The sequence below is a fragment of the Bos indicus genome, chromosome 7 (assembly GCF_029378745.1).
Source record: "Bos indicus isolate NIAB-ARS_2022 breed Sahiwal x Tharparkar chromosome 7, NIAB-ARS_B.indTharparkar_mat_pri_1.0, whole genome shotgun sequence".
NCBI classification, from domain to species: domain Eukaryota; kingdom Metazoa; phylum Chordata; class Mammalia; order Artiodactyla; family Bovidae; genus Bos; species Bos indicus.
Genome location: NC_091766.1, coordinates 78,794,316 through 78,819,121, shown reverse-complemented (window position 1 = coordinate 78,819,121; position 24,806 = coordinate 78,794,316). Strand labels below are relative to the sequence as shown.

General features: G+C 36.5%; 1 protein-coding gene across 2 annotated transcripts in view; it reads right to left on the bottom strand.

The window, feature by feature from the left end:
- Positions 1 to 24,806, bottom strand: part of LOC139184221 (teneurin-2-like) — a 451,142-nt gene that overhangs the window by 334,635 nt on the left and 91,701 nt on the right. For both annotated transcript variants that reach the window (XM_070793968.1, XM_070793970.1), the window contains exon 2: positions 9,475 to 9,591. The gene's annotated coding sequence lies outside the window, so the exon portion shown is untranslated. The remainder of the gene's footprint in view (positions 1 to 9,474; positions 9,592 to 24,806) is intronic.

Here is a 24,806-nt window from a genome sequence, read left to right as displayed (position 1 = left end):
GCTCTTCCTGAAGTAATGGATATATCAGAGCAATTTGAAACGGGAATAACTTCCTCACTGTTCTGTTTCTCTGTTTCACTGTCTTAGGATCATTTGCATGTCCTGTACCACCAGTGATACTCATTTTGCTTTTTTGATATTAATAATAGTGTTATAATAATAACAACAAAATAATTATGCTGTTGCTACTATTAATGATAGCAATTATAACAATAATTAAAATAAAAAACTACAAAAATTAAAGTTGTTCCTACCAGCCCAGCTCTGTTTTAAACACTTTTACACAGAATAACTAACTGACTCTTCTGAATAGCCCATGAGGGAAACACTTTTACACATGGAAACCTGCAGCCCTAAAGAGTTTTGTAGCATGCTCAAGCTCAAAGGCTTGTCAAGTTGAAGGGCAGTTACTGATCAAACTTCAGCTCTAAGTCAGATAGACCTTGTGTTTGCCCTCATCATTTACTTGGCAACCCTGGGCAAGCCACTTTGATGTCACTCTGCCAAAGAAACTGAAACTTTCAGTGCAGTTGCTCAGTCGTGTCCGACTCTTTGAGACCCCATGGACTGCAGAGGTGACAGTTAAACTATATTTTTCTACCATTACTTAGATTGGAATTCACCTTCTTAGTTTCTGCTGACATGACTTTTCTCATTTCATATAATTATTTTCCTTTAGGTTGTTGTGTGTGTTTTTCTTTTTTCTTTTTTTAATGTAGGCCCTTTTTAAAGTCTTTATTGTATTTGTTAAAATATTGCTTCTGCTCTATGTTTTGGTTTTTTGGCCACAAGTCACCCGGATCTTAGCTTCCCCAACCAAGAATCGAACCTGTACCCTTTGCACTAGAAGGTGAGGTCTTATCTACTGGATCACCAGAGAAGTCCTTTTAATTGAAAAAATGAATTCACTAAATGTTTTGTGTGTGTATCTTGAGAGCATAGTATGTTAAATGTGGTAAAAAGTTTGTCTTTGTTTTTTTTGGCTTTCTAAAGGTTCAGTTACATCCAAAGTATATGGTAGTGCTTCAAAAGAATGAAAGAAGTGATATGGAATTCAGAGGAAAGAGTTATCATTGTAGTTATCATCGTGGGCAGATGCGTAAGGAAAGCACCAGAGAGTGGATGGCACAGAATGAGCCGTGAATAATGGCTGGGGTTTTGATAAGCACACTGCAGAATAATAACAAGGCTGCTTATTGAGAGCCTATTACATACCAACTACAGTGCTAGACTTTCACTACAGCCACTTCAAAACATTTACCACAACCTTATCCAGGAGTTGATATCATCTCATTTTACAAATGAAGAAAGTGAGACTTAGATATTAAACCTTAGATATTAGCCTTCTCAAGGTTAAATAGTTGACACGTGACAGGAGAAGGGTTCAAATACCACCCTCCTCTTCCTCTTTCTCCTCTTTTTTATTGACTTCTTATGGATGCTTTTGCATTATGAGCTTTCAGGCTTTATCTGAGCAATTCCTTTTCCACACAGGGTTCAGAACTGAGGGAGCTGGACTGAGTCTGACTTAAAAACCAGACTGGGGCTGGCTAAAGTCAGATTGGGTCCTTTCAGACCTTCTTCCCAAAGCTAAAATGAAACAATGTATCTACAAGGAAAGAAAAGCATTCTAAAGCCTTTGTGGAAGGATTTGCTCAAACATTCCAAAGACACCTAGTTCTAAATCTAGAACATAGGAAACTTTTGATATTCATCTTAGCTGAGGATCTTCTTCCTGATATAAAGAACCAAACTGAGGATAATGTAGTTGGATGGCTAGGTCAGTTCCTGGATACCATCCAGGTTACAACCCAACTCTATGAGAAATTAAAAAGTTGTATTTGTATTTGTCTTATAAATCTACTCTTATTAGAACAGAAATGTGACTATAGAAAAGATTCAAAGCCCACTGATCCTTTTTACCAATCCCCAAACCTCCCCCATTCAGTTGGAAGGTTTATAGATATTGTTAAAAATCTGGATTTAGGAAACAAAATCCCTTTTCTGAGAAACTTAAAACCTTTCTCTGTGCCTCTGAGATATAAATGTTCTGTCTGGTCTTCTCTAGGAAACCAGAACCATCTCTTGAAATGCAAACTTCAGGAAGATAATTCTTATTAGAAAAAAAAAAAAGAAAAGGAAGAAGCTATTTGGAAATTGTTGTTGTTTAGTCACCCAGTCATGTCTTCCCTCCCTCTCCCTCTCCAGACCTCCCTCTCCCTCACCATCTTTCGAAGTTTGTCCAAGTTCATGTCCATTGCATCAGTTATGCCATATAGCCATCTCATCCTTTGATGCCCTCTTCTCTTTCTGCTCTCATTCTTTCCCAGCATCAGGGAGTTTTCCAATGAGGAAATTCTTAAAAAGTCTTTCCCATAAATATTAGTAAAAGCCATAGCCACCTTAGGTGTAGATAACTTACTCTACATGCCACAAACATAATTTGGATTCAACTGTTCTTTTATACGGAGAAGGCAGTGGCAACCCGCTCCAATACTCTTGCCTGGAAAATCCCATGGACGGAGGGGCCTGGTAGGCTGTAGTCCATGGGTCACTAAGAGTCGGACACGACTGAGCGACTTCACTTTGACTTTTCACTTTCATGCATTGGAGAAGGAAATGGCAACCCGCTCCAGTGTTCTTGCCTGGAGAATCCCAGGGACGGGGGAGCCTGGCGGGCTGCCGTCTATGGGGTCCCACAGAGTTGGACACAACTGAAGCTACTTAGCAGTAGCAGTAGCAGTTCTTTTGTAAGCTAGTAAGTTTTGCATTATTTTAATTGTCTCATGGCTAAAATTTTAAAACAAAAGCTGTAAGATCTGTGAGTTTGTAAGTTGATATACATCCGCGTATGCATGTTACGGGCTTCCCAGGTGTGCTAGTGATAAAGAACCCCCCTGCCAGTGCAGGAGACAGAAAGATGGCAATTCGATCCCTGGGTCAGAAAGATGCCCTGGAGGAGGTCACAGCAACCCACTCAAGTATTCTTGCCTAGAGAACCCCATGGAGAGAAGAGCCTGGCGGGCTACAGTCCACAGGGTCACAAACAGTCAGAAATGACTGAAGAGACTTAGCGCGTGTATGTTATAGATCTGTGATATTTTTATACTTTCAGATGATATTGCCAAATTTAATTTGTAAATATTTCTATTTAATGTCTCAAAGACATAAAATTGTTTATAAAATCAAGTATACTCTGAGAAATATAATAGACTCTAAAATGTTTTTCAAGTTTACATGATCTAGGATAATCATCAGTAAATGAAAGCTAATTTAAGTTTGTTGGTTTGATTGAAACAGGCATGTTTTTCGTGTTATCAACGTTAAACATACTACTTTTATTTACCTTGATTTACTAACATTCAAATAAGCTCATGTTATCTCTGTTATAGAATTTATTAGCAGAAAGATAAGATGATGGTCACTGTTAAATACCTCATGAAATTTTCATGAGTAATCTGAACATAATTGCTAAGAATAAGTAAATTAAGTGGATGTAAGTAAGATAAAAGTTTATAAATGAACTTTCAACAATAATTATGCCTTATGGCATGTCAACTTATAAGTTTCCAAAATATTTTGGTCACTTGAAACCTTAATGCTATACAGATCTTCCTATCTTAAGGTGGAGCAATATTCCAATAAACTCACTGAAAGTTGAAAATATAAATTGAAAATGCATTTAATACCCCTAACCTTCCAAACAACATAGTTGAGCTTAGACTATCTTAAATGCGTCCGGAACACTTGCCTATAATTGGGTGAAATCATCTAACACAAAGCTTATTTTATAATAAAGAATTGAATATCTCATGTAGTTTATTGAATAGCATACTGAAAGTGAAAAACAAACAGTTGTGTGGGTACAAAATGGTTGTAAGTGTAGTGGCTGTTGACCCTCAGGACTGCATGGCTGACTGGGGACTGGGGGCTATGGTTCACTGCTACTGCTCAGCAACATAGAAAAGTATAGTACCACATATGCTAGCCTGAACAAAAGATCAAAATTCAAATTCGACATATGGTTTCTTCTGAAAGTGAATCTCTTTTGTACTGCCATAAAGTTTAAAATTCTTAAACCACCATAAGTCAAGAACTGTCTGTTCTGAGAGAAGGCAAATGATGACTATTCATCGAATATCTAGATCATTTCCAAATAAAACAAAATACTGAAACATTAATTATTGAACATAGGGTTATCCCCTTTTGGCTTCTCTTTATAGAGAAACTAAAGACATTTGCCACTCAAAAATCAAGACTCCTGGCACAGGATGTCACCTGATATCCACGTTCCCAACTAAAACGGAACAAGGCGACTGCCTTGCGGTATCAGTGCTCAAAAGGTCTTTTCCATTGTCTCCTTAGTGCCACGTGCTTACATTTTTGTGCATTTTCTTGGTGATTCTGCTATTTTAAATGACTCCTAAGCGTTGCAGTATAGTGTTGTCTAGTGATTTTTAAGTGCAAAAAGGCTGTGAAGTGCCTTATAGAGAAAATACATGTGCTAGATGAGCTTTGTTCAGGGGAGAGTTATGGTGCTGTCGTCTATGAGTTCACTGTTAACAATCAACGATATATAGTAAATAAGAAGTTTTTAAACAGAAACACACATAAAACAAGGTTACATATTGATCTGTTGATTGGTTGATAAAAATGTTGCAACCACAGGGCTGCACTGACTTAATGCTTGATTCCCCCGAGGAGCAGCGGTTTAGCATTTACTAATTCAGTGTTATAGGCAACGTTATAGAACATGACTACCACCAATAAGGACAATCAAATGTATTTATTTATATTCCCTCTGCTCTTGATACTTAATTCTTTGTATGACTATGACCTTATATTCGTACATTCTTTATTAAGATGCCTACTTTCATTACCTATTTTCTATGGACCTGGGTATGATACACATGAACAACACACACACACACATACACACACACACACACACACACACACACACACACAACCATTTAAAGAGCTTAACTATAATTTTTTTCCTTATTTACAACTTATATTGTATATGATGGTATTTAATTTATATTAGACTAAACTTTTAACAATATATAGTTATGTTTTAGTTTTTCAGTTAAATTGGATTCATTTATTTTCCTTTATTTCTTCAACACCTATTAAAATGCTTGGTTTTACCCCAATCCTGTTCTATTTGTTTATCTTGTTTTGCATAGTTCCAATGATATAATCAACATCTATAAAATACTTTTCTTTTTTTTAAAACTGTTTTGTAATAGAAAGCCAAGTCATTCAAAGGTATTTCATCTCAATGTACCAAACGAGTTACTTAAAAGTTTAAATAGCATTTAAAAATTTTATTGGTTCATGTTACAAACACCTCTTTGATACATATTGATATATTCATGGACTGAAAACATAAATCTGCATCCAGTGAGAGTTGGCAAAAATGCTAAGTACACTAGTCCCATTTCAGCATTAAAAATTAAGTGACAAGAGCAGGAATTTAAACAAAATAATCCATAATTTAGAAAGTTATACAATTAATTAACTAGATCATAGCTTATCAGATCATGTTCTTTACAGTAAAACATGGTTTTCTCTAGAATAATCCCATATTCTGGTCAAAAAATGTTCAGTTAGTGGACTGGTGTCTGGAGAAATGGATTAGACCCCAAAACTTGGTTCCCTTGAGCAAAATATTTAACCTCTTGGGACTTCAGATTTTAGGGTTAATTAAGATTTTATTTTCATGTTCAATGAAAGAATTTATGTTAAAGAGAAAGCATTTTTAAATGTGGTACAAGTTATGCATTTAATAACTTCCTTTCTACTTTTTATCTATTCATAATTACTATATTAAAACACCATAAACATTATATATTAGTTCTGGTTATATAAGTTCTATGTTATTCTTAAATTTTCAAGAAAATATTTTGTGAAATATGTAACATTGCATGATTATATGTGAGAGAATGTGAAATATTTAAAGAAAACCTGTTGTAAATCTCACAATGTTAAGAAGCAACTCAAGCATGTAATGTAGGGGGAAAAAAGTCTCAAAATGCACTCATCTTAAAGGTTAGATGTTGAGTATTAAAGGGTGTTTTTCTGCTGGCAAGAAAGGAAAAGGAGAAGGGAAAAAAAGAGCTCAGTGTAATATTTTCAAAATGGTGCTAATAATTTCAGTTCTTGCATAGAAGTATATCTGAAATTAGAGAGAAAAATGTGCTAATCTTATTTTTTAAAGAGATTTGGTCACTTATATATTCAGTACATACTGATTATTATGAACTATTTAAATGGGAAAGAAAGTGAAAAATGTCACTTCCCTTCTACTGATGGAGAATTAAATCCACACATCACCCACTGCAGGATATGTAGCTGAAAACACAGCCTTCATGTAGGTCTGTTGATTTTCCCTACATTTCTACCTAAAGTAGCTCTTCATTCCAATCACATTAGAAATCTAGAAACACTGGTTCTGTTTAGCCCTTATCTAAGACAATCTTTCAAAGTATAACAGTTTTTTTTCTATAATTTTAAAGTTGCTTCCTCTTTCATTTTCTTTCTTTCTTTTTTTTTTTTAAGCAAAAAAATTAGCCAAAAGGCATATTTTTAGTGATAACAAAATCACGTCTTGCATTTCATCCTAGTCTGGTTGAAAGGAGATATGACTATCCTAGAACTATGAGAACCTCCATTTAAATCCCATGTATTTTATGAATCCACCATGGAGTAAAAACCATGTTATACACTACCAGTGAAGCAAAAGGAGTCGCACAGAAACCTTTAAGGTAGATCCCTGGCCAGTAAAGCTGTATATTTTATACTGCTTCTTAGGAACAAAAAGAGTAGCATTTAAAACTTCAGGTATAAGCCAAAGGAAAAAAACATTGGTGGTCTAGGAGGAAAGTGAACACCCGGGGAAACACCAGTTTGTATTTATAAAGCCTCCTGTTGCCTGGGAAAGCTACTCTGATCCATTCTATTAGGGCTACAAATGACACTGAATGAACAGCAGAGGGCAGAGCCTTGTAGAGTCCTTTTCCAAGTAGGTAGGTATTAGTAATTGAGAACAGGTTTAATAGAATATAAAATATGATGCTAGAGAGTTACCGTGAATAACTTTTTCTCAAAGTTAATATTAATAGTAATTTTCTGAAAACGAAGTCTGGCCTCACTGAGGGGCTTACTATTCAGTCAAAATTCAAGACATTTTTGGTTGCAGTAGTCAATTATCAAAGTACTACCTTAACTAAATAATGGCAAAATCAAATGAGAACATTGAGAAAAATGTAATGGTTTTGCAGGCCAGCACACTAGGCAGACCACTGAAATCTGGAGACTTGCTTTCATTATCAAGGGAGTTCCTAAGAGCATGCAGGCAATTCTCCTTCCCCCATTTACAGGCTACTTCTCATTACCCTCTGCCTGTTTCCCTGAACACAACGTACCAAAGATCCATTTTCTCCAGAAATCTTAATCAAAAGATTAGATGATAAGGTTGGGAGGGTGAGCAAGAGAGAAACAGGGGACAACTGTTGGCTTCAACAAGGTTAGGAAAATTCTCTAAGAATCCTAAACATAGGCTTCATCCTCCTAGGTCCTGTCCCACCAAACTTACCTCCTCTAACTCTGCAGTGCTCTCTTCTGTCACTTGCTCTAGGAGAGGATGGATGGGCTAGCATAGGATATACCAAAGTCTTAGGTCTGTGTCACCATAAGGCCTCCTATTTCTTCCAAAACTGACAACTCTACATTTATAATGGGTTTCTACCACTTGGTGGTTGTTCCTTAAGAACAGAAACAAAAATGGACCCAAGCTTCCAAGACAGAAAATGGAATCAGGAGATGATTCTGGGATAGGATGGTATCTGATCTGTGGGGAAGCAACCATGAAGTCAGAGATATGTTCTAACAAAATCAAGTTTCCTTGTACAACCCAGTTTGGATCTGACCTCCAAAGACACTAGGAACAAGGATGCTTCAGAGAAGCTTAAGGTGTGTTGAAATTTATTAAATTGGATGCCTTTCTCAGAATCAAAGCACAATAAAATCCAAAAAGAAACCCTTAATACTCTAACAGAAGATTCTCCCCATCAGACTACACACCCAAGAAAACATAGGATGGTGAGAAAACATGGAAAACCTGCAGTAGCATAAAGGTCTATTTCAAGCCAGCTGCTTGGACTTTAGTTTCTTTGACAGCAAAATGGAGTTAGAACTGCTGATGACACTCATTTACCCCTGACTGTGTTGTTCATCTACCAGGGTAAGTACCTTATTGTATCATCTACTTTAATTGTTACTACAGCCTCATGAGATTTCCATTTAGGTGTTTTATATTGTCTGCTCCATGAGTATGTTCTAAATTGACTGTTTGAACTAAGGCTGTCTGATGGCTGTATTTCAAATGACTCCTTCAAGAGGATATACCCATCATTACCCTCCCTTATTCCCATACCCACTCCCTTAGCCACATAAGACCTGTTCTTTACTCACTGCCTCACTTTCACTGAAAAATTTCTACAAGCAGTAAAGAAAAACAAAAAAGATTTAATCCAGATACCTCTTACATTTATCCATCGAATCATTTATGAGTCTCTACTGGACCTCCTCTCACACTTTGTTCTTAAACACAAAATTTCTATACATACTCAAATCACTGGAATTAATCTGCAAACTGATGCTTTAGCTAAGTCAGATGCGCATCTTCAAATCAGAATTGCACAATGCATTGACTGTTCCCAGAGAACCCTTTAATTGTCCCACCCAAAGGTAAGCCATCGTGGTACAAGGATTTAACTTGTAAAAATATAAAAGCAAGACTGAAAAGAGCAAAACGGTATAGAAAAATGGATATAGGAAACTCAAGAAAGCCTGACGAAGGCATTTGATATATGATGCTGGATGCTGTAGAAATATATTGAGAATGCCAGTTCAGGGACAATAAAAGAGGAAGAAAGATTTTCCAGCTCCCTTTTCTCTTTCTGCCTGCACAGATTAACAATGTTAAACAGTTCTGATAAAGGGGGCCAAGTTTTTCCATCCAAAAGGTCTTTATACATGAGAATGTGATACTATGTGAGCCAGCTAATCACAACCACCACGTTTTATTTCCAAGTGTACATAGCGAATACCAAAAGTGTGATGGCCAAATTATTCTTAGAGGTCAGGGAATGAGAACTTGAGAGCTGGGGAGAGGTCCATTCAGGTAGATAAGAAACAGATGCATGACTGAAGAATGGTAAGGTCATTCTCTTGGGTTGGGAAGGAGAGAGAATTGCTGATTTCAGAGAGAGAAAATGACAGTACAAATTACTTTTGTCCATAAGGGAAAAAGAAAAAAAAAGTAAAAAAAAAAAAAAGAAAAGCCAGCTTTCTTACACAGAGCTGGAAAAGCCCTATTTTGCTCTCTATATGAAAGCACTTTGGTCAACAATGCAAACACAACTTGAGCAGAGCAAAACATAAAATTGTAGCTATGATTCCACTCACCAAATGGGTGGATCTTCAATATGCAATTCAGTAAGCTCTACAGGAGTGCTCCACAGCAAAGCCAAGTGATGAAGCAAGCCCCAGAATGCTTAGGCAATAAACAGCTGGATGTAACTGCTAAAAAAAAAAAGAAGAAGAAAAGAGATAAGATTTAAATGAGCACATAAAACAAAAAAAGAATAAAAATGCAAATAAACACCATATATCTTCAAAATATAGGCAAGTTGGAATCAGGAGCTAAATTTGTTTAATTGCACACCTTACCCTTTCAAATATCTTTCAACAGAAGAATGTAAAATATGGTATAAAACATACTACTTAGTTCACGTATTTTGACTATGGCACACCATTCTCATTAAGATACAATAGTGTACCGATTTGTTATCCTTCAAATGTGATGCTGCATATTATATATACACTGAAATGCACAGTATTAGAATGGGAGAACAGTTTAAAAGCATCTTTCTAGGAATATACAGCTTTTAAGGCTGCTCTTCACATTTACAAATGATTTGTTTCATCTTAAAATGTACCATTTGTTCATCCATACAATTTAAGCATTATTTTGCCAGCTTTTGCAATCAAATACTTGCTAGTTGGCACCACAGGCAAACAGGAGACGGGACGTCCCCTGACTCCAACACAACTTGCTTTGGACAAATAAGCTAAGCTTTCCTTAAATAGAAACTAAGGTACAGCAGCACTTATTTCACAGAAATGTTGTGAAGATTAAGATAAAAATCCACTAGAGCACTTAGTTCAGTGCCTTTCACACGGTGTCACTACCACACTTGTCATCTGTGATCGCCGTCATAGTTGTTATCACCACGCTGAGGCCACAGGTTCAAAATCATCAAGGAAGATTTTGTGCTCATTTCCCAACAATTAGGAAATCTTTTTAAAAATTCACGCACATACCTCTGCCCCTTTAAAAAAAAAAAAGTCCACAAATCGACTAAATTCGCAGAAGACATTCGCTCTACATTTAGGTTCCCTTCTCTCCTGGCAGTGGAATTGGGGCACTGGCGGAGATGCAGGGAGATTTCTTAAGTTTGCAAAGGGATTTCACAAATAACCCAAACATGAAAAGAGATCCACAAACAGAGAGAAGCAATAGTTGAAAACCAATGCTTTTGACTTCCCAGCTCTGTTTTAGTCATTCTCATTCCAGATCACTCCATGTCAAAAGGAGCACCCTGCCACCACCACCACCACCACCCATCAGCATTTCCCAGGCAGCCTGGAGAGCAGGAGAGCGGCTGGTCTGGCTGACCGCATCTCCAGTGCTCGGATGTAGCCACAGTTGGGTACTACACTCCTGATCACCCTCCTCCCAAGGGCAAGTGGTGTTTTCACACTGATGGCTCTATCTTTCCTAACCACTCTGAAAAGCCTTCTGACCCTCCACAAAGGCTCCTGGTTGTATGGAATAAAGAACAGGTGTTAGCTTCCTGATCTTCCAGATAGGAAGAGGGCTTGCCACAGAGAAGGGGAGGGTAAAAAATTTAAACCACGACTGACATGTTTGAACTGTCTATCGCTAACAAGCACAAGCTCATACAAGGTTCCTTAGACCCTCTGAGCTTCAATCTACTTATCTGTAAAGTGGGATCAAAACTCCTATGACTCAAAATTGAGAAATAAGGAAACAAAATGTTTCTGGAACACAGTAGGCATACAACACACATTCATCACAGTTTCTGCTTGTCTTGCTCTGCTGTTTTATCTTGTACATTGGTCATCTGATTATAAGGAAATGACAGATGTAGAATTGTCTGATCAAGACTATGTGTCTTTAAAAGACAAATTGACAGGACCAGACAGAATGATAAGACCTTGTGTCAACTTGCTTCAATTTTGTTCGGTTTTATTTTTTTTCCGGTTTTCAACCTGGCAATCAGAGCCCAGCAAAGCAATATGGTTCTTTGATTTCCTCTTTAGAAACTCTGCAGCCTTTATTGTCTTTATATCGCACAACTTTAGCACTTAATTATATCCTACCTTGTAATAATTAGGTGTCCTTATAATCAAATCTGTTTACTCACTTGTGCAGTTCTGATCCTTTAATCTCTCTTGAATATTAGTTTTTAATGCTAATAAGAGCCACAATTTAACAATTTTATTACTAAATAAAATCGCAAGAATATTTTGAAGATTCACTAATGCGTGGACTCTAAAAATTAATTTTATATTTAGAAATAGTACCAAACCATAAAAGTAGGCCTCAACAGTAGAAACATATGGAGCTTGTCCATCTTCCCATCGACTAACTGTACAGCCTTGGGCATGTCACTGACTTCCATCTTTGAACCTGCAGATAACCCTGTACTTGAATCAAATATTTTTTTCAGCTAGATTACCAATTTCTTTCAAAAATTACTATGAGACATTTGTTAATTTTAGGCAAGAGATATGTTACTAGTTTTGTTATTTCAGGTCATGTTAATTATAAATTTGAAAGCCCATTGCCTGAATGTAAAATAAAAACAAGCATGGTCAGTGTACATACTACATTTGATACAGCACAATGATTAGTAAATCACTACGCTCTACAGTTAAACTGTTTGTGTTTAGCATATGACAAAAACACAACAGCCATGGATTCCAAGACAAATTTAGAAGGCCTATGTCCCTTAGACTCCTTCTGGGTAAAAGAGGAATAATAGCAATATCTAACTAATAGGGTTTTTACAAAGATTAAAATGATAATTCTCTTATTAACTATACAGAGTAAATGCTAGCTATTATTTTTTTATTAGTGAATTAGAATTATATAAAATACTGGTTTCTGAAGTATCAAATTTACCTCATATTTTATTATATGCATCATGAATATATTTGTCAAATGGAAAAATGGAAATGACTTTTTGATCAGTATATTTCACTTAGCAAATATTTAGAAATAAATATTGCCTTTAAGTATGGCAATATATTTACCAAATGTTATTTATTAGATTTCCATCTGCATTGATATGTTAGATAATATACCTATAGATTTCAATTAAAGATCTTATTAATTAAATTATAATACAACTGACTCAACCCAAACTTTATATTTTTTTCTAAAATATAAGTTTCTATTAGATTTTATATATGGGAATTTATGCAACTACAATGAAATAATATTCAAATTTACTTTTGAATATTCTTTTATAGTACAATTGTAAAAAAGAAGGTACAGTAAAATAAAAACAAAGACATTTAAAGTCATTCTAAAGCATATTAGACAGTGATAATAGCTGCTTACATGTTAGTGAGCACCCTTCCAGACTTCTCTCTATAAATAAATACACATGGGATATAAAAAAAAATGTGCATAAATAGAACTATGCCATCCATCTATTTATTATAACAAATAGTTTTTAGAAATGCATTTTCTAGGTTACTGATGGTAGTTAATCTGGGTCCACTGTTGATTCAATCAAAATATTTTAACTTTTCATTTAATGTATATAGGAAATTTGAGAAATCTAAATACTCTTGTTAAAAGTATTATAAAATGAGCAACTTAAATTAATTAAATATTGTTGACATTTGGGGAGTAATTTAGGAATGTCTCAATTTGCATCTTTCAGATAGACTTTTCTGCCACTAAGCATATCAGAAAAATTAAACAAATACCAGACTACCTATTTTACACAAATGCTATAAAATTAAATTATACAGACAAACCTATAAAAGGCCAAACAATAGGAGTAAAACTTGCAGGATGTTGTTATCTTCATTGAAACTACTAGTTCCCTTAATGGAAATTAAGTTTATAGGCTTAAAAGAAATATGAACAATTTTCCCTTGAGATATGAAAAGAATGATATTACAACATGAAGAATGCAAGATTAGTAAATGCAAATTAATTGACTTCTTTCTAATGAATAAAAATAAAGATTTCATAGACATAAAAATATGAGCATATGAATTTCCTTCCACATGGCAGAAGAAAATGAAATGATGTGTTCAAATGAATGAAATCCAGAATACTCAAGCCGTTTGCACCCTACAATTCACGTAAATATTTAGAAACTGTAGCCTTATTCAAAAAATGAATATTCTAATCCAGAGGAATTTAGACCTGCAATGAAATAATTTTATAAGGTAGTAAATTATTAATTGATCTGGATATACTAGAACCAGTCAATTAGTACCATTTACTCAATCATTTGACAAATACATAATAGATTATGTATCAGATATTATATCAAGTTCTAGATCTATGCTGTCCAACAGCCACTTATGGCTATTTATTGGCTATTAAACACTTAAAATGTGGTTAGTCTGCGAGGACATGTAATGTAAATGGAAAACACATGTGACTTCACAGATTTAGTATAAAAATATAAACTAACTCAATAAATTTTTATATTGGTTACACATTTAAAAGATAACATTGGATATTTTGAGTTAAATAAAATATACTAACTTAATTAATTTCACCAGCTTCTTTTAACTACTTTTACTGTGCCTATTGGAGCACTAAAAATAACATATGGGGTTTGCATTATACTTCTATTGGACAGTCCTTCCCTAGATGACAGTAGTTAACAAGGAAATCTGGTCTTTGTATTCACATGTGCACAGTTATTGTCAGGCACTAAGGCTGTTTAAGGACCTGTGTCAGACACAGAGGAAAAGGTGGATTAAAGTGTGAGATGCAAGCCACCCCCTGAAATCCTGCCATTTAGTCATATGCATCAGAAGGACACATCAAAAGTCACATAAATAGCAAAGCTATTAAATGTGAATAACCTAAAACATAACACTGCTTTGTATAAAGAAGTCTCTAATACAGTCATAATACATCTTGCTTCTCTTATCATGAGGGGGTTGTTAGGCCACTCTGTGGTGCTGGGGGTGGGTAAGATCATATTTTATTTGCTTTTAATGACAAATTTGTACAGTGGAGTAAGAGAGAGGCCTCATCACAAATGCTATTTGAAATTCATTGATATCCCCAAGCTAACTAAGTTGGATCTGAAGAGGAGAGAGCCCAAGAAAACATTTCAAAACATCCGGAAATCCCTGAAGCCTCCCTAGGGACCTTAAGGTTGTGGCAAATAGATTACAGAATTATCAAGTATATGTTAGAGGTTAATTAACAAAGCACAGTCGCTGGTGGCTCTGACCAATATCACACATAATAACAACACGGTACACTTAGAATAATATCTATTTTTTATAATGTGATTTATTCCCTTCCAAACCACTTCTGACCAAAAAAGTCTCCTTTTCTCCCCATGTGGAATCTTTGAAATGTTCATGCTTTAGGATAACATTTCAATTAATTTAAATCATCTTCTCTCCTACACAGAGGTTTCCACAATAACCTGTTAAATACTAGCAAAATTTTACTCAGAATATGTGCTTTCTATTGTATTGGGTTTGGTGCATATATATTGGTTTGTGTGTAGAGATACACCAATCAAATCACAATCAAAACAAAATCATATTTTCAACTCTCAAATGCAGAATCTGTGATCCAAAGCTTCTGCTCAAAGGCTTCAATAAAAGGGAAAAAAAAATCGACAGAAGTTTGAAAAGATACCCCGTGAAATACCAATTCATTAAGCAATTTTGAAAGGGTCAGATTTTAGTTTGCTTAAGGGTTTTTTGATAGATACATTATTGGAGTTTTATAAAATATTCACTTTCTCCCTGCTCATTTTTTGAATGAATAAATATGAGGCCAATTTTATACAGAATCACTTCAACTTAAACTAATAATTGTGTATTGCAGCCTAGAATAATGTTTGTTTCAGAGGGATACATATAAAAGGAACAGCAAAAGAAAAACATTAAATCAGGCACTAATTATAATTAATTCATAGATAGTTGAGGTTCATTTGCTTTTGCTAAAGTATATGAAATAGCATTCTTATGGAGGCCCAGAATACAATCAAAAGAGGTCTTGATCATATATAAGAATGTTTTTATTTTCTGAATAGCTTTAGGATGCAATATATTGTGTTTAAAGACAAGTTTAAAGACAAGGTTCAAGCAGAAACCTATAGGTCCCTGTGAATCCCCTGATGACGATTTCCTTTACATGAAGGAATGTACATGGGTCCTTCATAGAAACTTTGAAATCTTTTAGAAAAAATAAAAACTTGACAGAAGACATTGCTTAGAGTTGATATACACTGAAACATTCTGAAGCATTAGATTTGCACTGAAACATAAAAATAGATATATAAAATTATCCTCATTTATTTTTAAGTAAGGATTGATGGACAACTAACCCTTGATATAAGAATGCTTTTGAAATCAGAAAAAGAGTTTGACCTTCATGAATGGTAGCCATCTCTTTTTAACTGATGTCCCAGATCACTCAGGTGGTTTCACTGGAAAGTTATCAACAGATAGAACTCTTGTCCTAGAGCAAACTATGTAATCTGTTAATCTGATCCCCTCAACTATCACCCTCAATGGGTTACCTACTTGTTCATCATATTAATTTCCTGACATGGAGACAGCTGAACATCTTTCTGCTCATGCAGTGCCCTGCATTCTCCCTACCCAGGGTGGGTTATTCAAGTGAGCAGGGAACAAGTTATCAAGTGAGCCAACCACCTAACACTTAACATCAACACACAGTCATCCTTGGTGAGAGCCTGACCCAGAATACAAAATAACTATTGAATACAAATAGCCACAGCATTCCGCCAAACGCTGTAAAACTACAAAATAAGCTGAAGGAAAAAGCTTAGGGAATTTCCTTTATAAGGGATTTGGTTTCCAAATACATGAATACTGACCAGGGATGGTCTATAATGATATTTCACAGAAAAGACAGAGTAGGAAATTCTTCACAAAAATTAACAGAATCAATACAGCTAGCCAGTCTGTGAACAAAAACTCCTGAAGCATCTTTAAATTTGTTTCAACTGCACTCAGTTTGAAATGATCAATTTACTAAAAATCACAATCAATTCATATCTTTCCATTAAGAATAGCTTCCAATGGACTTCTATTTATCAACACATTATCAGCCATTGCTATGCTTTATTTATACTTTGCTGAAAATAATGAAATCATTTTTTTTTTAAGTAATTCATGTTTTTCTCTCATTCAGTCACACTACTCACACATGGGTATACACAACACACACACACACACACATACAGGTATTTTCTCTCACACACACATATATATCAACTCACTACAGGCCTTTTACAATTGGAAGGGATTTACTCTGTGTTCAATATTTCAGAATAAGAGAGGGAAAAGGAGGTAGAGAAATGTGGAAATGAGAAGTCTTTGCAATATTTTGAAAATTAAAGATCCCATATTCTAAATGTCATATAGATATAATTGTACTTTAAGATTGTCTAAAAGTACAATCACCAGACAGATGAAGCTGTTAGAGTATTAAAATGTTGTGTTCTAAATGTTTTAATACAAATAATACCTATTTTAATCACACTGCTCTCAGATCTAACAGTATCAATGAAAATGAAGGATATCCAGTCGCCACTAATTTCAGAGTTAAAACATCGTATAAGGTGCTAGTGGAAACAACGCCACTCTTCCAGAAGAAGAAATAAAAATGAACTGGTTATTTACAATTTTCATCTCACCAACATGAACTGTACCCTTTAAAATATAAATTCTCCAAAAAGAATAAATATAACCACATCCCAAACAGGAAATCAGCAGGATTACTATATTAAAATATATGTATTCCCAAAAGTCATCATATTAAGTAGCAAATAAATGCCTTCATCTCTTTGGCTCCCCTCCCCCTAATTAATTAAAGATTGGCACAATCTACGAACTAAATTTATTTTCAATCAAAATAAGAAGCCCGTATGCCATGATAATTTTTTGTTACTATTTCTAATCTGTAAAACAAAGGTTTGCTGCTAGCATTGAACACAGTCATCAAAATAAATCCTTTAATTTTTCAGTAACTGTAAGGAGGCTTGAAGAGTTGTTCTCCTAGCAAGGTGCTACCTCAATGGTTAATCCTATTAAGAACTGAGCCGTGCACTGCCACTAAATCCTCTGGCGAATTTGGGGAATCAAAGGCTTACTGCACACTTAGAAGGCAACGACTTTTGTAAAGGGCTCTATTATATGAGGAACAAAAGAATACCACTTGCGTACTTAAATATCATCTGCTTTTCCGTCCAAAATACTCCATTTTTAAGTAAAGATATGTGATTTAAATGTATTTAGAGTTTAGCTTTTGGCACCACTCTCGTTTCTGAGGAGAAGAGCCATCTGTGGGCCCCATGGCTCACACGTAATGATATGCTTACAAGCTGCTTCCCTTTTCTGCACAATGTACCCTTTTCACTTTAACATACATTTTCCATAAATTTTTGAATAACAAATTGGGCTGTGGAAGTTTGTTGAAACGGGACAAGGGAAATGCCTGTAGGCTAGAAAGCGGCTATTTTACTAAAGAAGTGGTGCAGTGGAAAACAGCCACCCCATCTGCCCTCTCCCCATACCGTGCCCACACCTATCCTGAGCTGTGACGCTTTAAAACTGCAAAGGGAAACCTCTCCCCTCAATAGATTAGGCCTGTACATTAACTTGGGCAGAGAGCCCACATGCCTGCCATCCATTACACCTGCTGGGTGACAAACAGATGAGAGTCATCATGCAGACTCCCAACGTTTGATCTCCTGAAATCGCCAGATGTCCCCCATTTACATTCAAACATAACCACAGTCATTAATGCAACTCGCCCGGCTGGCACTTAATAGGGGGAAAAAGTTGAATTCTAATCTCAAATTCTAACTATCCAAAGCTTTCAGTATGTGAAGATCGACACTATTAAATATGCTTCAGTGTGTGGAATTTTCTGGCTATTAAAATAACTAGGGTGGGGGCGGGGGTGGCTGGGACAGACAGGCAGATTTTGCACATATTTCAAAACAGAAGACCTATATCTTGCCCTTTTTGGCTTCAGAATTTTGAACTGAAACAATGAAATTTACCTTTATCTGCTATATTCTTAAACACAATAAGGATTATCTTGACTGTTGCCTCCCATGTAAATATACCACTTAATACAAAAGCAAGTCAAGGAAGCTTTGGAAAGTAAATCTTTGTTTCTCCCCTGTCTCCCTCCCTAAATCTGACAGCACTCACAAAACTGCTTACCAATTAGACTCAACTAGAGAACTTAAAAAAAAAAAGAAATAAAGAAAATCAGATAGACAGATATCATTTCAGATCCACTGAATCAGTTCAGTTCAGTTCATTTCAGTCGCTCAGTCGTGTCCGACTCTTTGCCACCCCATGAATCGCAGCACGCCAGGCCTCCCTGTCCATCACCAACTCCTGGAGTTCAACCAGACTCACATCCATCGAGTCAGTGATGCCATCCAGCCATCTCATCCTCTGTCATCCCCTTCTCCTCCTGCCCCCAATCCCTCCCAGCATCAGAGTCTTTTCCAATGAGTCAACTCTTTGCATGAGGTGGCCATTAGCATTATTCCTTCCAAAGAAATCCCAGGGCTGATCTCCTTCAGAATGGACTGGTGAATAAGAGTCTCTAAAGGTAAGACCCAGGGATTTTAAAATGCCCTTGCTCTTTTGAAATTGACCCTAGACCTTGACAACTCTTGCAAGTATATATTCGGTAACAATTTATGAGAATATGATTTAACAGCTTGACTTTTTGAGGTGTTCCTTCCCATTATTTCTTAAAAAACATTTTTTTTTTAATTGGAGGATAATCACTTTACAATATTGTGTTGGTTTCTGCCATACATCAACATGAATCAGCCACAGGTATATATATGTCTCCTCCTTCCTGAACCCCTCTCCCATCTCCCTCGCCATCCCACCTCTCTTTTATGCAGAAAATATTTAGAGTATCTACTCTGTGCCTGGCACTGGGCACTCTGTATACTTAGAATCTGTAAGATGCAAGATTTCATCTCTGGAGTGTCAACGGATGGCTCTAGGGACATAAAGCAGACTGCCTAATATTATAAGGACAGAGATTCCTACACAAGAACTAAAGTGAGTGAAAAAGCCCTGAGCGACTTTCCAGCAATTTACAATGTGTCTATCAATCTGGAGATTTCTAGATTTGGGAAGGAAGAAACTACTAGACTTACCAGAATGATCTCAACATCTGTGCTTAGGGGGGCTCTGAGTGTTTCAGGGAAGCCGGTTGAATTTAAGCACTACAGAGAAAGCTGAAAAGACTGCAGCTTCTTCTTACATCCTTCCTCTGTTTAGACTTGAATCCATTTAGATCTCCCTTCTACCAGCTTCCTCTCCCTCTGGATTGAAAATCCTTTATCTCCAGTGAGGCTGTTATTGAGCAGCTATGCTGGAGCCCCTGTCACTCCCCCATATTACTCTGTTCTATTTTCCTCATCTCATTCACTGCAATGTGAAATGATTGTGTTCATGTGTTTATCCATATCTTACCTCTCTACTAAGAGTGCTTGGCATTCCCAGGTAGTGCTAGTGGTAAAGAACCTACCTGCCAATGCCGGATATGTATCCAGGCAAGAATACTGGAGTGGGTTGTCATCTTCCCCCGGGAGAGTCCTCTGGAGCAGAACATGACAACCTACTCCAGTATTCCTGCTTGGATAATCCCATGGACAGAGAAGCCCGGTGGGCTACAGTCCATGGGGTTGCAAAGAGTCAGATGTGACTGAGCACATACACACCCCTGCCTACCCCCCAGGACCTAAAACAACCCTGGCATGAAATGGGTATCCAATACATGTTGAATGAATGAATTAATGAATCCAAAATACTTACATTTACTGTTCTCTGATTCCTTCTATCACCTGACTAGATTTTTTTTAAAGTATGTCTTCCTGGATTTACAGCATTAATGAATTTTTCATTTGAAACCCAACCTTATTCTTTTATTTATTTTTTTTTTTCTGATTCTTTTGGCTTATCTGTTACCTGGCTTTTACTGACTAGGGATGCTGACACTTGGATTCAGTTCAGTAGCAATCCATGTTTATGCAAACCCGGTACATCTTCAATCCATCTCTCATTATAACTTAGAAAGTATCCTAATGCCCCTCAGCAAAGACAAAATTCCAAACCTTATTCAAATCTTACGCTAATGAAGATGAACAACAAAACCCCTAAAAAGAAAAATTCTTGAGGACTTTTATTTAAAGGTCAAGGCAGTAGAGGATGGTAACAGACCATCAACTCAGAATCAGAGGAATTAAACACTGAAATCACTGATTTAAGGTTTTTGGTAATAGTGGCAAAATATTAAATCAGTCTTAAAATTACTAAGTACTATCAGGCCACTTTTATTTTAGCTTTTTTTTTCCTCCAATAGCTCAGCACATCCCCGCAATTGGATGGCAGCTTCTAATGGAATAGGAGCTCAGATTCTATTGACAGTTCCATGACAAGTCATCCTTCACCTACCATTGTCCAGTCTTCTTAGCTGTTCATTATCTTGACTGCTGTACCTACTAGATAATGATACACTCTGCTTCTACCCCTGACTGTAACACATTTTTGCTCCAGGGTTCCTTTTAATTGAAACACACTGTCTGTATTACTGTTTTTGGTGCAGAAGTAAACACATTTAACACAAGAATTCGGTTCGTATTTGCTTCACCAACAGGAGGTGTGTAAAAAGTCACCTGCCTCTAGAAAAGGAATTGCATGATTCTTTTGAGATATTAATATTTTTATTCCTTTCTTTCACTTTCATTGCCATTCATCACTTGTGGGGATGTGATAATCAATGATCTCTGTGAGGAAAAAATGTTATGGCCATCCTGACCAATTCCCTGAGTGCACTGAACTTACTTAGGAAGTACTGAGTAATGTTTTCTCAACCCTTAAGCACAAAATTGACTAAAAATGCTTTAACTAAAAAAGGGGAAAGTCTAATAAATTGTGCCTGCTATCTGTATTCTTTGTAAATCCCGCTGAGAAGCCACCAAGTGAATAGAAGAGAATTGCCCAACTTCTAGATCAGTGGCAGCGGAACACGGGCAAAATTTTGCTCTGGCATAACATTTTCAGAATTTGAAATCTTTCTATAAAAACAAGTGAATTATTTCTGCCAGCAAATATATTTCAAAAAAATTAAATATATGCATAAGTAGTGTTAGGTTTTATTTCCTCATTGACTAGAATAAAAAGATGTTGTGCTAACATATAAGAACCATGCCATATTAAGTACTGTTTCTTATCTCATTCATTGTTTCAATCATACCTATGTTCTTAGAGCACTCATCATTCTTATTTTACAAATGAGAACACCTAAAGCACAGAAAGAGTAAACATATTATCCAAGGACACATCATAGAGCTGGATCTCGATCTAGAATTATCTGATCCCAAAACCCAGGTTCTTTGCCAGTGCTGTGCTATGATGCCTGTTCTCTCATAATTGAATTCTTTGGAATTAAAATATAAAATCAGTTCAATGAAGTTATTTAATGACTACCATGCATTCTTATATCAAAAATATAGAATTCACATTTTGAAAATATGAAATAGACTCACAAAGTATTAAGTTATTTAAACTGTCTTAAGATCTTCAGTTCAGTTCAGTTCAGTCACTCAGTCGTGTCCGACTCTTTGAGACCCCATGAATCGAAGCACGCGAGGCCTCCCTGTCCATCGCCAACTCCTGGAGTTCACTCAGACTCACGTCCATTGAGTCGGTGATGCCATCCAGCCATCTCATCCTCTGTCATCCCCTTCTCCTCCTGCCCCTAATCCCTTCCAGCATCAGGGTCTTTTCCAATGAGTCAACTCTTCGCATGAGGTGGCCAAAGTACTGGAGTTTCAGCTTTAGTATCATTCCTTCCAAAGGACACCCCCAGGACTGATCTTTAGAATGGACTGGTTGGATCTCCTTGCAGTCCAAGGGACTCTCAAGAGTCTTCTCCAACACCACAGTTCAAAAGCATCAATTCTTCAGCTTAAGTTGTTAGAATTCCTTTTATTTGTAAAGTGTCACATTACTTGACTTTTCTTATCAGTGTGGAAAACATATGTATGGCATGGTTCTTGTATGTTAGCACACTATCTTTTTATTCCAGTCAATGAGGAAATAAATGCTAACACTACTTATGCATGTATTTATTTTTTGAAATATATTTACTGGCAGAAATAATTCACTTGTTTTTATAGAAAAATTTCAAATTCTGAAAATGGGGAGAGGAAACAAAAGATAGAGAATTTACTCCCTCTTCCGGGAAGATAGTAACAAATTTAGATTAATAGTACTGGGTGTATATGTGTGTGTGTGACAGGGAGACAGAAAGACAAAGTGAGAGAGAAGTACAGATGGTAGGGAATTAATGATTTACCACACTTAGAAGTAAAATAGTTTTTAAAAGTTAACATGCAGAAGAATCAGCTGCAAAATTTTCTAAGTTTCGGATCACTAGACTCCTCAGAGCTTTTGATTTAGTAAGTGTCTTGTAAGAGTCAGGAATCTGAATTTTTAATAAGCGACAACAGGTGCTCCTACTGTAGTCTGTAACTGTGTTGTCCCATAAGGCAGCCAATAAGTATTTAAAATGTGGCCAGTCCAAAGTGAAGTGCATTGAATATAAAAAGTACACACAACATTTTAAAGACTCAGTAAGAAAGCAACATGCTGCTAAGTTGCTGCTAAGTCGCTTTAGTCATGTCCGACTCTGTGCGACCCCAGAGATGACAGCCCACCAGGCTCCCCCGTCCCTGGGATTCTCCAGGCAAGAACACTGGAATGGGTTGCCATTTCCTTCCCCAAGAAAGCAACATAAAATATCTTGTGAATAATTTTTATTTGCTCCATGTTGATAGTATAAGTTTAGTTTAGTTAAACTATATAAGTATAGTTTAGATATAAGGTTAATAAAACACATCACTAAAATTAATTTTTTACTGAGTTTTAGTGGGAGTACTCTAAAAGTTTAAATTATGTATATATTGACAGCTCATGTTGCTATGTTAACTGGACACTATATTTCCATGTCAACTTATTTTTGAGGGGAACAAGATTGGTTGACTTTCATTCCAAGACAAAGGTGATCGAAGAATTCTAAACAAAAATCAGGACCAAGGTGTGTATATAAAAACTGTGGTATGTAACATATTTTAGAATTTTCTAAGTATCTGACAAAAATATACCAAAATTTTGTTGTTTAGCTGTTAAGTCATGTCTAAGTCCTTTGTGACCCCCTGTACTGCAGCCTGCCAGGCTCTTCTGTCCATTGGATTTCCCAGACAAGAATATTGGAGTGGGTTGCCATTTCCTTCTGTGGGGGATCTTCCTGGCCCAGGGATCAAACCCACATCTCCTGACTTGGCAGGCAGATCTTTTACCACTGAGCCACCAGGGAAGCCCATATCAAAATATTTATTATTAAAAAAAAAAAAAAAAAAAACTCGAAGCATTAACTAACTATCCTTAACTATCATTCAATGATTATCAAATCTCATGTGTGAATTGATAATCACAAATCACAAAATGGTGTTTCCCCTTCAATTATGAATTCCCTGGTGTGTGATATATGTATGTGAAAGTGAAAGTGAAGTCGCTCAGTCGTATCTAACTCTTTGCGACCCCATGGACTGTAGCCTACCAGGCTCCTCCATCCATGGGATTTTCCAGCCAAGAGTACTGGTTGCTATCTCCTTCTCCAGGGGATCTGCCTGACCCAGGGCTCAAACCCGGGTCTCCTGCATTGTAGGCAGACGCTTTTACTGTCTGAGCCCTCAGGGAAGTCTTCTATATAATATGTATGTATGTATGTGTATATGGACACTGTTCAGAAAAATCACCACAAAGTAGGATCTTTTACTCTGTGTCCTGTCCACAGAACAGTAGGAACATTTGGCAAATAAACAGGTGATATAGCCTAGTACTGTTGTAATTGGCATTAAATATGCAATGAGATAAGTAGGTTTATATAGGTGTTGCTGCTGCTGCTGCTGCTGCTAAGTCGCTTCAGTCGTGTCCAACTCTGTGCGACCCCGTAGACAGAAGCCCGCCAGGCTCCCCCGTCCCTGGGATTCTCCAGGCAAGAACACTGGAGTGGCTTGCCATTTCCTTCTCCAATGCATGAAAGTGAAAAGTGAAAGGGAAGCCGCTCAGTCATGTCTGACTCTTTGTGACCTCATGGACTATAGCCTACCAGGCTCCTCCATCCATGGGATTTTCCAGGCAAGAGTACTGGAGTGGGGTGCCATTGCCTTCTCCAATATAGGTGTTAGGTAGGCACATAATTACCCTTGTTAATGTCCTCTCTATTGGCCGATATACACCCTTGACACCTGAACAAATGGGTTTGGACTGTGCGGTTTCACATATATGCAGAATTTTTCCAATAAATACATACTACAGTGCTAAACAATTTGCAGTTGGTTGAATCA